Below are 18519 nucleotides of genomic sequence, written 5' to 3'. Positions count from 1 at the left end.
TGAAAAGCTCAGAAATGGGCTCATTTGCAGGAAGAACAGCAGGGGCCTCAGTAATACGTACTTCTATTGTGGCGTTTGTTACTGTGGATGCAAAATGACATAATTAGATTAAGATAAAGGGCAGGTTGTCAAATGTAATTAGATGTGTTTTTGGCCGTAATGAATGAACACGTAAACAGCTGCAGCCCTTTTCCTCTACCTCTTCTGTAAAATTGAACCGGGTTCTGTTCAAAGTTTTTCTTCACTGCTAAAAGGTGTTTTTCTGCCATTGTCTCTTTTGGGCTGCTCTGGGGGTTCATATGGGTTCTGTAAAGTGTCTTGAGACAATTTGACTGTAATTGGTAAATAAAATTTAATGAAATTGTCCGCTGCAGACGGATTAAAATGAGTTTGGGTGAATAAGTCGGTCTTTGCATGCGTTTAAGATTCTTCTAGAGCCTCGCCAGTGCAAAGGACAGACAACTACAAAAAGAATCCAATTTTTTCTTCCTCTGCTCTTCAAACACTGATCCAGCTGCAGACCAGGGGTGAAAGTAAGCCGGAACGGTCCGGAACTGCGTACCGGAAAAAGATCTGGTGGCGATACATCACTCTTCCACCGGTATCTACAGTATGGGTACGCCGGTACGCTGCCCGGCTGCCTGCTATCGACCGGAGTTCACTCAGCAGTACATGAGTGCGCATGCGTGTCTACTTCCATAAAACAGCGATTGTTATGGCCAGTAGCAGCCAACAGCAAGTAGGTGTGCTTGATTTATTGTACTGGGACATTTTCCACAACTAGTCAATAGACGTCAATAAGTGCTGCTTGCGCCGGGACCGGGCGAGCAATAAATTACACCTGAAATTCCACACGTTCTTGTGATTGGCTGAAAAACTTTCAACAGGATTTACAATGGTTAGCATCGACGGAATGGGGTGAAAGTAATCCGGAACGGTCCGGAACTATTACTAATAGTTCCGGCAAGAATTTAAAACTGCTTTCGCCCCTGCTGCAGACTCACCTTCCTGACTGAGGAGAAAGTGTTCAGCGATCTTTACCCAGAAAACATGGAGGTGGGACGAACACGTCAGCATTCAACTCTTAAAACAGTTTCTTCTTTTAAGGGGAAGTTTGTTGGAGTGTTTTGGTTTCAATAGAAATTTTACTTCACAGTAATTGTAGGCTCATTCTTCTCTAAAATACTTAATTATACATTCATTAAACAGCCTGTTTGTATTTTATCAACTCTCAGTTTTCTGGGTTTGAGTTTAAAGTGAAAGAAAGAAGCTGCAGCTGAGGACTGATGGTTTTACAGCATACTAAACGGATGTTTTTAACCGTCGTTATAACATATTAAACGGATGTTTTTAACCGTCTTTATAACATACTAAACTATGAAGCTTTAACACGTACTAACCACTGTTTTTTTACTGTTTTTAAAGCATACTGAACTGTGACGTTTCTACAACATACTAAAATAAATTTTTTATGACATAGGAAACTAGGACGTTTTTTAAAACAAACTTAACCACAATTGTGTAAAAACGTTTTTTCTAATATACTAAACTATAACATTTTAAAACGTTTTACAACATATTAAACTTTCTCACAACATACTAAACTATGATGTTTTTAACCATCTTTACAACATACTAAAATAAACATTTTACAACATACTAAACTATGACATTTTATGACATACTAAATTATGAGGTTTTAAAACATTTCTCCAACATACTAAACGACGATCTTTTTCCAACATACTAAACTATGATGTTTTTCCAACATAATAAACTACGATGTTTCTCCAACATACTAAACTACGATGTTTTTCCAACATAATAAACTACGATGTTTCTCCAACATACTAAACTACGATGTTTTTCCAACATACTAAACTACGATGTTTTTCCAACATAATAAACTACGATGTTTCTCCAACATACTAAACTACGATGTTTTTCCAACATACTAAACTATGATGTTTTTCCAACATAATAAACTACGATGTTTCTCCAACATACTAAACTACGATGTTTTTCCAACATAATAAACTACGATGTTTCTCCAACATACTAAACTACGATGTTTTTCCAACATACTAAACTACGATGTTTTTCCAACACACTAAACTACGATGTTTCTCCAACATACTAAACTACGATGTTTTTCCAACATGCTAAACTATGATCTTTTTCCAACATGCTAAACTACGATGTTTCTCCAACATACTAAACTACGATGTTTTTCCAACATGCTAAACTACGATGTTTCTCCAACATACTAAACTACGATGTTTCTCCAACATACTAAACTACGATGTTTTTCCAACATGCTAAACTACAATCTTTTTCCAACATACTGAACTACGATGTTTCTCCAACATGCTAAACTACGATGTTTCTCCAACATACTAAACTACGATGTTTCTCCAACATACTAAACTACGATGTTTTTCCAACATGCTAAACTATGATCTTTTTCCAACATACTGAACTACGATGTTTTTTCAACATGCTAAACTACGATCTTTTTCCAACATACTAAACTACGATCTTTTTCCAACATACTAAACTAAGATGTTTTTCCAACATGCTAAATTACGATGTTTCTCCAACACGCTAAACTACGATGTTTCTCCAACATACTAAACTATGATGTTTCTCCAACACGCTAAACTACGATGTTTTTCCAACATACTAAACTATGATGTTTTTCCAACATACTAAACTACGATCTTTTTCCAACACGCTAAACTACGATGTTTCTCCAACATACTAAACTACGATGTTTTTCCAACATGCTAAACTATGATCTTTTTCCAACATGCTAAACTACGATGTTTCTCCAACATACTAAACTACGATGTTTTTCCAACATGCTAAACTACAATCTTTTTCCAACATTCTAAACTACGATGTTTTTCCAACATGCTAAACTACGATGTTTCTCCAACATACTAAACTACGATGTTTCTCCAACATACTAAACTACGATGTTTTTCCAACATGCTAAACTACAATCTTTTTCCAACATACTGAACTACGATGTTTCTCCAACATGCTAAACTACGATGTTTCTCCAACATACTAAACTACGATGTTTCTCCAACATACTAAACTACGATGTTTTTCCAACATGCTAAACTACGATCTTTTTCCAACATACTGAACTACGATGTTTTTTCAACATACTAAACTACGATGTTTTTCCAACATGCTAAACTACGATGTTTCTCCAACATGCTAAACTACGATGTTTCTCCAACATACTAAACTACGATGTTTCTCCAACATGCTAAACTACGATCTTTTTCCAACATACTGAACTACAATGTTTTTTCAACATGCTAAACTACGATCTTTTTCCAACATACTAAACTACGATCTTTTTCCAACATACTAAACTAAGATGTTTTTCCAACATGCTAAATTACGATGTTTCTCCAACACGCTAAACTACGATGTTTCTCCAACATACTAAACTATGATGTTTCTCCAACACGCTAAACTACGATGTTTTTCCAACATACTAAACTATGATGTTTTTTCAACATACTAAACTACGATGTTTTTCCAACATGCTAAACTACGATGTTTCTCCAACATGCTAAACTACGATGTTTCTCCAACATACTAAACTACGATGTTTCTCCAACATGCTAAACTACGATCTTTTTCCAACATACTGAACTACAATGTTTTTTCAACATGCTAAACTACGATCTTTTTCCAACATACTAAACTACGATCTTTTTCCAACATACTAAACTAAGATGTTTTTCCAACATGCTAAATTACGATGTTTCTCCAACACGCTAAACTACGATGTTTCTCCAACATACTAAACTATGATGTTTCTCCAACACGCTAAACTTCGATGTTTTTCCAACATACTAAACTATGATGTTTCTCCAACATGCTAAACTACGATCTTTTTCCAACATGCTAAACTACGATATTTCTCCAACATACTAAAATACGGTTTCTCCAACATGCTAAACTACGATGTTTCTCCAACATGCTAAACTAAGATGTTTTTCCAATATGCTGAACTACGATCTTTTTCCAACATGCTAAACTATGATCTTTTCCCAACATGCTAAACTACGATATTTCTCCAACATACTAAATTACGATGTTTTTCCAACATGCTAAACTACAATGTTTTTCCAACATTCTAAACTACGATGTTTCTCCAGCATACTAAATTACGATGTTTTTCCAACATGCTAAACTAGCAAACCCCTCAGAGAGCTCAGTCCTCCTCCAAAGCTGCTCGGTCGTATCGTTTCCAGCGGCTGAAATCTTGAAAAATTTGGTGGCAGAAATCATGTGTCTGTTTAATGCAGACGTAGCCTCAAACTAAATGACCTGCGCTGAGCACAGGCGTGTGCTTTGTTCATTTTATAGAAACTGGCCAGATGTCTGCACAAACTGGTGTAAAACCTGCAGCGAGGGCAGCCGGGTCGAGGCTGAACTAAACGGAGACGTGACTTTATTTAGAGGAAAAGATGCTTTGAAACCTTCGGGCCTGATTTTCTTCAGCTTCCTGTACAGATTCTGAAAATGCAAAGTGACAATGGATGGATTTTAGCAGAATTAAAGGAGCAGATGTCGTTCCTTTTTTGATTCATCCAGCAGAAACTCCAGCCCGTCTTCAGACCAGACGCTGTGTGACCCTGAAAGTGATCAGCGGTTGTTTTAAATCGTGAGGAGCTTCAGAGACGAGGCTCAGCGGGGATGGAAGCCTTCAGACTGGAAACATTCAGCTGATTCTGCACCTCGGAGAGTTGGAGTGTTGTTGTTTTAGACACTGACCCACAAACCCCAAACAGTGGGAGGATGTTCAGAGCGAGCCGGGCCACCCACAGGACCAGGAAACAGCAGAAACACCGGCTGAAAATCAGTCCAAGCGGAAAGAATCTCAGTGAGAGCGTGAAGAATCAGCGATGTGGAGAAAGAGGAGGAGGCGCTGGTCTCACCTTGATGATGTCACCGCTGCTTGTAAAGTATTTACACTGATCTGAACACAACTGTGTGTGTGTGTTTGTTTGAATAATGGAGTGTGTAACGGCTGACGTGTGCATGAGGCCGAAGACACAAAGAAACACAAGCAGCTCCTTAAAGAAACACACCAGGATGTTCTACACAAACAATAACTGCATGCTTCTGAAAAGGTTTCATTTTTTAACTAAACAGTCCATAAACGCTCTGACACGTGAACATATTTGGTTTACAGTTAAAGTTATCCCTCTGAACTACAAGCAGCAGGTTTCATTTTAACGTCCTGCAGCTCTGTGGAAACAGAACAACTCTGAAAAATCAGGACAACGTTGTTTTGTTTTGTTAAACTACCACAAAGAGATGCAAAGGAACAACAAGACGATGCAACAACACAGCAAAGAGACACAAAATGACCTGAAAGAGACGAAAACCAACATAAAATAGATGCAGAATGAACATTAAAATGTGCACAACAAAAAACACTTAACGGAGACAGATCCAACAAAACAAAGAGAAAATGAACAAAAAGATGAAAAAAGACAGAAAAAGAGCTAAAGTCTTACAGCTCTGTGGAACCAGAACATCATTAAGAAGGAGACAGAATGATGGAGATGACTTCTGTGCAGTTAAAATGATGGAAACCAGAAAAAAATGACAATATTATTGATTATTTATTTCACATTTCTGATTGAATTATTTAAAAGAATAGAAATAAAAAAGTTAAAAATTGAAATTGAAAATAAAAAATAATAAATAAAAAAGTATATAATGTATAAACTATTAAAAATAAAGCAAAAAAATTATATTAAAAATAGAAAGTGAAAGAAACTTAATAAAATATCGCAAAAGTAGAAGTTAATAATAGTAGAATTTTTAAAAAGAAAAACAAAAAATATTAAGTAAAGAAAAAATAGAAAAAATACAATAAAATAAATAAAAACTTTTTTCAAAAATATAGTAGAAAGTAAAAACAAGTCAATAAAATGAAAAAGAAATATTGTGCAGTATTGTACAATTAGAAAAAAATTCCACAGAATATAAAGAAAGAAAATTAAAAGAAATTAATAGCAAGAAATTAAAATAAACACTGCAATGAAAAGTAAAACTAAATAAAAATTATTTTTATTTAGAAATAAAAAATGAGAAAATGAAAAATAAAGAACAAAAAGATCATTAAAGAAAAAATAGAAATAAAAATATAATAAAAATGTCAAAAAATCATAAAAAAATAACCAAAGAACGTAAAAAAAAAAAAAATTCTAAGAAATTAAAAGCAAGAAAAATAAATAAATACTGCAATCAAAGTTAAAACGTTTCTCAAGAAAAACAAATAAAAGAAAATAAGGATATATGAATGATGTCATGTAAATACAGCATGCAGTTCATCTGAAAACGGACTATTAGTCCAAAAATACATGTAAAGAAATTCATATTTTTCTGATTTACTCTGTTATAAAACTGGACCAAAAAGGCCCACAAACTTTATTAGAATAATTTTTGTATTTTAATCAAGAGAGAGTTTGATTGTGTGGTTCTGGTTTCCACAGGTCTGATTTTAACAGCAGCTCTCCTTTCTTTCTATCAGCTGACTGCATCGATCAGGACGGTATGTAGGGATGAAGACTTCCACCTACACGTGGTGGACTGTCAGCATTGCTCTGCTGCTCTGTTAGCTTCCTGACCTCCAGCAGCACCTCCAGCCTCCAGCAGCTTCCAGAGGAGAACCAGCGGGTGAGAAAACAGCCGATTCTCCAGACGATGCTCAGCCGGTGTCATTTTCACAGTTTGTGTTGCCGATGGAAACCTGAGAGTGTTTTTCTGTCCTGGAGGACCAGAGAGGAGCTGCAGGATCTCCTCCACCGTGAACCACATCTGTCACTCTGGTTTTAGTCTAAGCAGGCAAAAAAAGGACGAAAAAACAACAAGACAAAATGTTTGAAAAATGAGCGACAAAATGACAAAAGTTAGACAAAAAAAGACAAAATCTTACAAAAACAGGATTCAAAACGACAAAAATGAGACACAAAATGACAAAAAAAAGCCAAAAAAAGACAGAATGGTACAAGAACCAGACGAATTATTAGAAAAATGAGACACAAAATGTCAATAGTCAGACAAAAAAAGATAAATATTTAAAAAATGAGACACAAAATGTCAATAGTCAGACAAAAAAAGATAAATATTTAAAAAATGAGACACAAAATGACAAAAAAAGAGAAAAAACAACAAAAACGTGGCAAAATGTCAGAAAAATGAGACACAAAGCGACAATAGTCAGACAAAAAAAGACACAATGTTACAAAAACGAGAGACATAAAGACAAAAATTTTTTTTCAAAACTTCATTTTGGGTCTCATTTTGGGTCAAAACACAGAAGAGACAAAAATGGGCAAAAAAAAGATAATAAATGATACAAATGACACGAACAAGACAAAAAATAAACAAAATGACAAAAATAACTGAATAACAACACAAATGAGACAAAAAGGAAACAAAAAATGACAAAAGTCAGACAAGAAAAGACATTAACCAACAAAAAGAAGACAAAATATAACAAACACTAGAAACAAAGTGACAAAAAATTAGACAATCAACATGAAGCAAAACAAAATGAGACAAAAAAGTTAGAAAGACCAAAAACGGACAAACGACAAAAATGAGACAAAAAATGACAAAAGCGAGAAACAAAGCGACAAGAAAATAGACTAACAATGCAAGCAGGACACAAAAAAGACAAAAACGAGACAAAAACAACAAAGCAAAACACAAAACGACAAAAACATGAGACAAACGACAAAAGTCAGACAAAAAAGACAAGAAAAAACAAGACAAAATATTACAAAAATGAGACAGAAAACGACAAAAACAAGACACAAAGTCAGAAAAAGAAAAAAAAGAGACACAAAAGCCAAAAACGAGACACAAAACGACAACAATGAGACCTAAAATAGCCAAAGAGCAGTGAACAATCTAGTATTTTAGTTTATGATTGAAATGATTTTAGATTTATAACTTTACTTATTTGTATTTGATGTCTTCTCTGTAATTTTTATTTTTTTAATGGGCCAGATTGGACCCTCTGGAGGACCGTTTTTGGCCCCCGGGCCGCATGTTGGACACCCCTGAGTGTGTCTCTATCATGCTGCTGATTACTCGGGGATTACAGACGGGCTTTTAGGCCTGAGCTTGTTTGTTTTAGCCTGAAGGATCCCAGAGGCTTTAGAAGGACTTCTTCTTCCAGCTGAAGTTTCCCCTTCTCTCCCCGTCTTTGTCATATTTCACATTTTTCCACTCCGCCTGTCCTCCTGAGCGGTAACCCTCCTCTCCTCGCAGCCTCCCCGCTGCGCTCACTTAATGGAGGCCTGCAGTGGCCAATCAGTGGCCGGGGATTATCACACTGGCTGTGATAATTGAATCTGGGCTGTCGGCACGGTAACTGAGCCGGGAAATGGAGGGAGCCGGGTTCGTCTTAAAGGGACAGCGGACGGGAGATGGAATGGATTTAAAAAAAAGAAAACTGACACAGGAAGAAGCAGAAGCATTTGAAGTCATTTAGCTTTAACATTTTAATGATGTAACACCCAAAGATCGAGGTTTTGGTTGATTAGTTTGAGGTTTATGTAGAGTGATTGTTGGTCAGCATTAAAGGTTTCATGATTTAACCATGCATGCCCCTGGTGATTTTTATTTAGTTTTTGGTTGGTATAGCATTATTTGAAGTTGCAAGCATTTGGTTAGCATCGACAGTTTTATGTTACCAGGTTCACAACTGGTGAATTTGGTTGATGTATAATGTCATTTTAAGGTAATACTGGGTTAGCATGTACTTAACATTAACAGTTTTTAATTTATTTTATTTATTTTGATGCACTGACCACCACTCCATGGTTTTGGCTGGTGTTGACACCATATTAGCATCCGGTTAGCATTAACAGTTTTCGTGGTATACTTGGTTGGTGTAAATTAGTTTGATGTCTGCATCAACACTTTCATGATGCAGCACAGCTCATGGATTTGGCTGGTACAACATAATTGGCAGTTTGAATTTAGCTAGCATCAACAGTTTCATGATGGTCTTGGTTGGTGTAACCAAAGTTGACATTGACACCATGTTAGCATTTTGCTAGCATTAACAGTTTTATGATGGAAGGCTCAGAAGTGGTGAATTTGGTTGGTGTAGATTAGTCTGAAGTTACAAAACAACAATAAAATACTATAACTTTATTAACCTCTGAAGGGAAATTCAATTTTCTCATTTGTTTACTTTAGAACTAAACGATTTAATTGCTGATGTTTAGAAACATTTTCTGAATCTTTCTGCCCTGCAGCGCAGGAATAGGAGCTGTTATTTAGCTAGCATTAGCAGTTTTATGATGCACCATGACTGATGAATGTGGTTGGTATTACATAATCTGAAATTGCCGTTGACTTAGCATTTAGTTAGCATATTGATTTAAGCATGCATCATTCAGAGGTGGTGATTTATTGGTTGGTGTTACATAATTTGTTCAGAGTGACTTAGCATTTGGTTAGCATTTGCAGTTTAATGATGCAACGCCCAAAGATCATGGTTTTGGTTGATTAATTTGACGTATATGTAGAGTTTATTGTTGGCTAGCATCAACAGTTTTATGATTCCAGCATGCATCCTTCACAGGTGGGGATGTTTTTTGGTCAGTATAGGATAATGTAAAGTTCACAACGAGTTAGCTCTTTTTTTAATTATTTATTTTAGCAGGTAAGATCAGCTGAGCACAATTTCTCATTTACAATGATGACTTGACAAGAGGCCCCAGCAGGAAGAAAGATAACAAATAAACAAGAACATACATAAAAAATTACACACGTGTTTAAAAAGAGATTAGAAACACCCTAAAATAATGCTAGAAATTCAATGAAAACATTCAGCATGTGCAGTGGTCAACAAGGGTCTGCTGCAGCTTCTGCTTAAAAATGTATGGTGATGGAAGTGATGGCAGTTTCAGAGATTTTTGGAGGGAATTCCAATCGATCGCTGCAGCAAATCGAAAGGAGTTCTGGCCAAAGACAGTATAAACCTTGGGGGCAGAAAGTGTAGTGAAATCACTGGACCTCAGGGGGTAGTTGTTCTGGAGGGGTGTAGGAGGTTGGAGAGGTGTTGAGGTGTCTTCACTGATGGGGTCTGTAAATGAGTGAGAGCCAGTGTTGCCAGTTTTGTTAGCATTGACAGTTTTTTCATGCAATGCCCACAGCTTTTAGTTGTTTAACATAATTTGAGGTTTGAGTTGATGATTTAGCATTTAGTTAGCATTAGCAGTTTTATATTCCAAGAATGCAGAACCCAGGACTGGTTATTCTGATTGGTATACAATGGAGAATGGATGGATTTGCAAAGAAGGACTAATGCAGGAACAGGAAGAAAATCCTGAAAACAGAGATGCGTCTTTCCATATTCTGAGATCGTATGGCGGTTCACGTCGAGGCCGGCCTTCCTGACACTCTCAAACACAAACCAGGACGGAGAGATGAAGCTCTCTGCTCGGGGATGGCGAATCCGTGCGACATGGAGAATTAGTGAGGCGAAGGGGGTGAAGATGTTGAATTAAGGGGAGAGATGTGGCGATGGAGAGAACAGAGAGCAGCCTTGTGTACGAGCTAGCGGCGGGGAGCAGTGCTGCATAGCAATCACTTGTTTGCTATGCTTTAATCAGCCAGACAACGCTAAACATTAGCTCGCCTCCTACACTCCAGACTCATTTAATCAGAGCTGTGCATTAGTCTCCTCTTTATACAGCAGCGTCTGCAGCGGTGGAAGGGCAGCAGCTTTCAAAGGAAACGTGGAAGAAAGAATGAAAGAGACGGAGGCAGAGAGGATAAAGACTTCTGACTTTTGCCCTAAGCAATTAAAACATTTCCACCAGAGGATAAAGGTGGAGGTCGGAGTTAAGAGGCCTGCCAGGAAAGTTTTGTGGAGACACAGTTACCAAAACGAAGCACTAGTAGCTGCTGGTTTTAGTTGGCTTCATGCAATCTGAATTTGACCAAACATTTTGTTAGCATTAACAATATAATGAACCAAGCATGCAAGATCCACAACTGTTTATTTTAGTTGGAGTGGTATAATTTGAATTTCACCCAAGTTAGCATTTAGTTAGCATCAATAGTACTATGATTTAAGCATGTACAGTATGGCCCAAAGGTGGTGATTTTTGATTGATATACCATGATTTGAAGTTGTTAGCATTCAGTTAGCATCAACAATTTTACGATGGCGGGTTCACATCTAATGAATTTGGTTGATATATGACAGAATTTAAGATAGTACTCGGTTAGCATTTACTTAGCATTAACAGTTTTTTGGTGCAATGCCCTCAGCTTTTGGTTTTGGTTGGTGAAACCTAATATGAAGTTGATGACATGCTAGCATTAAGCTAGAATCAACAATTTTGGGATGCAGCACAACTGATAAATTTGGTTGGTATTACGTAATCTGAAGTTTACACTGACTTAGCATTTTGTTAGCATGAACAGTTCATTGAATCAAGCATGCGTGGCCCACAACAGTCTGTTTTAGTTGGTGTTAAATAATTTGAAGTTGACCCAAGTTAGCATTTAGTTAGCATTAATAGCTCTATGATTTAAGCATGCATGGTCCACAGGTTGTGATTTTTTTGTCTGCTTTAGGATAATTAATTCACAGTGAGTTAGCATTTGGTTAACAGTCAGCTAGTGATTTTAGTTGCTTAACATAATTTGAGGTTTGATTTGAGGCTTTAGCATTTAGTTAGCATTAGCAGTTTTATGTTTCAAGCACGCAAAACCCAAAACTAGTGATTCTGATTGGTATATCTTAAAGTGACTGTGACACCATGTTAGCATTTGGTTAGCATAAACCGTTTAATGAATAAAACATGCCAGGCCCACAACTGTGAAGTTGATCCAAGCTAGCATTTAGCTAGCATCAGCACTTTTATGATTTAAGCATGTATAGGCCAAAGGTGGTGATTTTTTGGTTGGTTTGACATAATTTGACGTTGTCGCAATGTCATTTAGTTAGCATTAACAGTTTAATGATGCCAGGCTAACGGGTGGTAAATTTGGTTGGTGTAGTACAATTTGAAGTTTGCATTTATCTGGCATCAACAATTTTATGATCCAGCACAACTTATGAATTTGGTTGATGAATCATAATCTGAAGTTGACAATGTCTTAGCATTTAGTTAGCATTAACAATTTTATGATGCAAGGCTCACAGATGGCACGTTTGGTTGATATATGACATAATTTTAAGGCAGTACTAGGCTAGCATTTACTTAGCATGAACAGTTATTTGATGCAATGACCACCACTCCAGGGTTTTGGTTGGTGTTGACACCTTGTTAGCATTTGGTTAGCATTAGCAGTTTTATGATGCCAAGCTAACGGCTGGTAAATTTGGTTGGTGCAGATTAGTTTGAAGTTAGCATTTAGCTAGCATCAGGAGCTTTATGATGCAGCACAGCAGGTGAATTTGGTTGTTTTACATAATCTTAAGTTGACAATGACTTAGCATTTAATTAGCATTAACAGTTTAATGAATCAAGCATGCAAGGCCCACAACTCTTGGCTTTGGTTGGTATATCACAAATTGAAGTTGATGTAAGATAGCATTTAGCTAGCATTGACAGATTTATGATACATTGCCCATGACATGTAGCTTTTTGTTGGTGTAATGTAATTTGACATCGAGTTAGCATTTAGTTAGCATATCATTGTTATGATCACCACTATGAACAAACTGAATGTTGATACAGACCTACTGCTGTAAAATTCTTAGAAATAACTCACAAAAAATTTGTCAAAATTGATTTTTTTAGGTAACAAACATTCTGAAATTAGCAAAGCTACACTACCTGATTGAAAAGACAGTGCATGTTTGTTGTGTTTTCAAAATAAGGATGTTCCTCATGACTCATTTTCTGAGTTGATTTAATAGAAAGTAAAATTCAGACTTCTGTAAACATCAGAAAATAAACAGAAAGCCATCAAAATTGAGTGAAATTTAACAAATAGGTGGAACTAAAATAGCAATTAAGAACCATTTGAAACCATGAATAGCGTTCTCTAATATCACAATATGAACTTAACTGCAGTTTAAATGTGCAACAGTTTGAATATAGACGTTGAACGTTATCCTGCACTGAAGAAAAGTAAACAACATATAAAACAAGTTGCAGATTGACGCTGATGCTAATGCTAAATCTGGTAGCACATTTATTCTGATACAACCTACATACAACCTTATTTTCATTTTCTACATCTAAATACGGAGAAACCTGCTGTTTTATTGGACGTCTGCTAGTTTGGTTCTCAGCATCCAGACATTAGTGAGGTAAGAGCAGCAACAGTTGGTTAATAATCAGTTTATTCGACTAGTTTTATGGAGCTAATTAGTGTATCTACTGGTAGTCCTGAGTAAACCGTGTTTAGGTTGATTAAAAACCAAACACTGTGCGTTTACTGTGGATGCATCCAACAGTTTGTGTCTTTCTACTATTGTTTTCCTTCATTTAAGCTCCTTTCTGCTGCTCTTGGCTTCTTATCTCAACCGGCTGGTTCGATGTGATGGGAACTAGGCCAGCGCTTTCTGATTGGAGCAGCGGGAAGCTTCCCTGTGATTTACATATGTATTCTAACACACATCAAAGTGTCTCACAATGGCTGCCTTCGTCACGTTCCAGAGGCCCAGTTATTTAAGAGGAGGTAAAATGTGTAAAAATAGCAGGAGTGTGTTTCTGATAAATCAGAGAGGAGATATCCACATAATAAACCGCCTCCCCGCAGAGACACAAACACACACATCACATCATCCTCTCACATCCAGCAGCACGGCAGATTAGGCTTCTGACAAAATATTGACTATTGGATTTCACAGTTTAAGTCATTCTCTGCATAGCAACTCTTCGTCCAGACACAGCGTGGCCTTTACCACCTCCTACCTCCATTCATTCCAATTAGAAACTATCGACAGCTAAGGTTTCTGAAGATCCTCCACCAAAACCACTCCTTTATTCAAATGTTTTCATGCTGGTGTGTTTGAGAAACGACAAAAAGAAGACAATGATGAAAACCAGAAGAAAACGACATAAGCGAAACAGAAAACGACAAAAACAAGACATAAAAGGATAAAAACAAGTCAGAAAACAACAAGAAGGAGACAGAAAATGACAAAAATGAGACATAAAACGACAGAAACCAGACACAGCGTGGCCTTTACTACCTCCTGCCTCCATTCATTCCAATTAGAAACTATCGACAGCTAAAGAGTCGGGGTCTTTTTCTGAAGATCTCCCACCAAACCGCTCCTTTCTTCAAATGTTTTCATGCTGGTGTGTTTGAGGAATTGGCAGCTGTGGCCTATTTGCATTCGAAGAGTTCCTCTGTTTGGTTCAGGCTCTCTTCTCTGGCTCTCTAACGAAGGTTAACTCGTTTAAAGAAGCAGGAGGCCGGCGTGTTTCTAGTGGAAGTCAATGGGAATCCAAAAACACAAACGTGCAAATTTCTTTCCAAATTGATCGAGACGCCAACTGCTGCTGACGTTTCTCATGTCCTTGAAAGACAAACTCTTCTGCAGGAGCTTGAAGTCAACAAAACTAAACCTCTCATGTAGACAAAATGTAACATTTAGGAATGTGAAGGAGGAATCTGAACGTGTTGATGAAACAGAAAGTGACATTAACGAAACAGAAAATGACAAAAACAAGACACAGAAAGACAAAAAGAAGACATAAAACGACAAAAATGAGACAGAAAATGACAAAAACAACACACAAAACACAAAAATGAGACAGAAAATGACAAAAACAAGACAGAAAATGACAAAAATGAGACACAGAAAGACAAAAAGAAGACATAAAACGACAAAAATGAGACAGAAAATGACAAAAACAAGACACAGAAAGACAAAAATGAGACAGAAAATGACAAAAATGAGACACAGAAAGACAAAAGCAAGACAGAAAATGACAAAAATGAGACACAGAAAGACAAAAAGAAGACAGAAAATGACAAAAACAACACACAAAACACAAAAATGAAACAGAAAATGACAAAAAACAAGACAGAAAATGACAAAAATGAGACAGAAAGACAAAAAGAAGACAGAAAATGACCAAAACAACACACAAAACACAAAAATAAGACAGAAAATGACAAAAATAAGACAGAAAATGACAAAAATGAGACACAAAGTGACAAAAATGAGACACAAAATGGCAAAAAAAGAGACACAAAACAACAAACATACGACAGAAAACAACAGAAATGAACCAAAACAACAAAAACAAGGCACAAAACGACAAAAACAAGACACAAATGACAAAGGACACAAAATGACAAAAATGAGACAAAAAATGACAAAAACAAGACACAAAACAACAAAAACAACAGAAATTAAACAGAAAATTAAAAAAATGGACATAAAATGACAAAAATAAAACATAAAACAACAAAAATGAGACAAAATTACCAAAAAAATCCAGAAAATGACAAAAACAAGACACACAGTGACAAAAAACAGACACAAAATGACAAAAAAATTCAACACAAAATGACAAAAGAAACATATTTTCCTAAATTCCCTTAACTTTTTCTTGAAAATATGCACAGAAATGTGTAATGGAAACAGAGTTAAAATACAGAAAGGCTGAGTAATATCAGATGAGTTTGTGCTTCGTTAACGTTTCTGCGTTGCTGCCATTAAAACATCCTGCAGGGCATCACGTCCAAGCTCCGCTCCGTCACAATCAACTCCAGCTGATGGAAGCAAATCTGCTTTTCAGGCATTCAGCTGACACCGAGCATCGGTCCGGATAAGTGCAAGCCAGTATTTATGAACTCCACCGTCACAAATAGCCTGCAGACAAACACCAGACTCTGCAACTGAACCATCGAGGAAGCTTTTCTCACATTCATCAATAAATCAGGAGCAGCTAAAATCAAAGTTTACACTCACTGCCAACATCACTCCAGGAGATAGACCGATCCATGGATGATGTCCGACAGATAGACTGATGCACATCCAGGAGATAGACTGATCCACATCCAGCAGATAGACTGATCCACATCCAGCAGATAGACTGATCCACACCCAGCAGATAGACTTATCCATACCCAGCAGATAGACTGATCCACATTCAGCAGATAGACTGATCCACATCCAGCAGATAGACTGATCCACACCCAGCAGATAGACTTATCCATACCCAGCAGATAGACTGATCCACACCCAGCAGATAGACTGATCCACACCCAGCAGATAGACTTATCCATACCCAGCAGATAGACTGATCCACATTCAGCAGATAGACTGATCCACACCCAGCAGATAGACTGATCCACACCCAGCAGATAGACTTATCCATACCCAGCAGATAGACTGATCCACATTCAGCAGATAGACTGATCCACACCCAGCAGATAGACTGATCCTGCATCAGCCTCTAATCAATCAGAGGGTCGTTGTGGTTCTCAGTGGGAGGCTGAATCCTGGTGTTTGGGTTCAGATATAGGATCTGTAATGAAAACAGCAAAGATAATTAAGGAGTTAATTCATTTCCCTCCTGCAGAGTTAAATAAAAACAACCAAAAAACTTTTTGTTTATATTGTTTTAGCTTTTATTTTACTTTGTTTTGTTCAGTTAGAGTTAAAAACCAACAAAATCACTGCAAAAAAAGTTGTAGTTTACATGTTAATGGTAAAAAATAAACAAGAAAATACATTTAAAATATAGTAATTTATTATTTTATAATGTTTGATTATAAAATTTTCACATTTTTACTGTTTTTAAATCAGCAAAAATGTAATTTAATATTTATTTGGTGTTATTTAAAAGAAACAGTAATTTTTGAATTCGTTTTTAAACTGTTATTTTACAGATTGTTCCTGTTTTATTAAATTACAGATAATTATTTAGTAAAATCACAAATATTAACGTACGTATTAACCAGTTTACCACATTTCAATCCAGTGAAATGTGAATATTTTGCAGATGTTTTCCACTATTTAAAATAAAATTAAGCATCTTAAGGACAGCAAAATGGTTTTTACACTGTGACTTTCTCTTGTTTTTAATCAAATTCCAAATAATATCTAGGAAAAACACAAAAAATATTAATTTACATGTTGATGATCAAAAAAAATATTTTAAAAAATCTGTAAATTAAAAAGAATTTTTTATTGTATTGTTTATTGTTATTTTACAGATTTTCACAGTCTTGTTAAATATCTGTATTGAGTAAAATTACTCAGTTTTGTTGTATTTAAATTAAACAAAAATGAAATCATTTTTCAGATTTTTTTTCTTTGTTTTTTTTGCCCCATTTTAACAAATTTTTCTGATACAATCCTGACAAATTTCACAGATTTTTTTCCTTTTTTTCTCTTTCTACCCTGACACGCCTCCATGTTGTAACTGCTGGTGTTTTATTCCTGATTCTTCCACTCAGACGGATCATTTCTTGCCGTATAGTTTTAACTGCAGACGGTATCTAGACGTGTTCCTCTCTTCTGCGTCCTGTTTTCTCCGTGTGAAGACCTCCTGTGTTTCCTCGGGATGGTACCCTCCCGCTGAGCTGCAGAGCCTCTCCTGTGTTCTCCTGCAGCTCTGCCCCCAGCGGGGTTCCTCCTCGGTTCCTCCTCGCTCCATCTCCTGTCATTATCTGATTCTCCAGATGGAGAAACTCAGAGCTCCTCCCCGCCAGCGTCCGTCAGCTTCGTCTTTTCTTTAGTTCCTCTCGGTGTTTAAAGCTGTCTTTGGGCTTCCTCCTCCTGCAGAATGTTCTTCATGCTAAATGTTCTCCTTCTCCTCCCACAGAACAAGGATTCCATCTGAAGACCCCTCTGGTGAAAATCTACTTTCTAACCTGGCTAACGTGGAGTTTCTGGACCACATACCATGGGCGATGTTAGCCGTCAGCTAAGCTAAGCGCGACATCCCATCAGAGGTCACCTAGGTTAAGCTGGACTTTATAGACGCTCTTCAACGTTCTCCAGTTCCTCCTGGAGGATCTGGAGGCGTTCCTAGGCCAGATGAGATACAAGGGTCATGTCAGACCTGGAGGACATGTTTGAAAAATAAACCTTCTCTTTTCCAGTTTTCTGCTTCATATTGATCAACGAAAGGGAATAAACGATCAAAGGCTTAATTGGCTCAAGACAAGTAAAAAAAAAGACCTGCCCAAAACAGTCCTAAACCAGTCTGAAAAAGGTCTAAAACCAGTAATAAAAAAAGGTCTAAAACCAGTAAGAACAAGGTCTGAAACCAGGAATAAAAAACCCCACTAAAACCAGGAATAAAAAGGTCTAAAACCAGTAATAAAAAAAGGTCTAAAACCAGTAAGAACAAGGTCTGAAACCAGGAATAAAAAAGGTCTAAAACCAGGAATAAAAAACCCACTAAAACCAGGAATAAAAAGGTCTAAAACCAGGAATAAAATGTCTAAAACCAGTAATAAAAAGGTCTAAAACCAGTAATAAAAAGGTCTAAAACCAGGAATAAAAAGGTCTAAAAC

At 36.6% G+C, this 18519-nt stretch overlaps 1 long non-coding RNA gene across 1 annotated transcript; it reads left to right on the top strand.

Moving 5' to 3' along the window:
* The first annotated feature begins 1950 nt into the window (after window positions 1-1950).
* On the top strand, window positions 1951-18101 carry LOC127537389 (uncharacterized). Its single transcript, XR_007947008.1, has 3 exons — window positions 1951-4989; window positions 6575-6720; window positions 17823-18101. It is a non-coding gene; the product is annotated as an uncharacterized LOC127537389 (long non-coding RNA).
* Window positions 18102-18519: the final 418 nt, after the last annotated feature.

The sequence above is a fragment of the Acanthochromis polyacanthus genome, chromosome 15 (genome assembly GCF_021347895.1).
Source record: "Acanthochromis polyacanthus isolate Apoly-LR-REF ecotype Palm Island chromosome 15, KAUST_Apoly_ChrSc, whole genome shotgun sequence".
In the NCBI taxonomy this organism is placed as follows: domain Eukaryota; kingdom Metazoa; phylum Chordata; class Actinopteri; family Pomacentridae; genus Acanthochromis; species Acanthochromis polyacanthus.
Note: the sequence above shows the minus strand (reverse complement) of the source record. Positions and strands in the feature narration are given on the sequence as shown.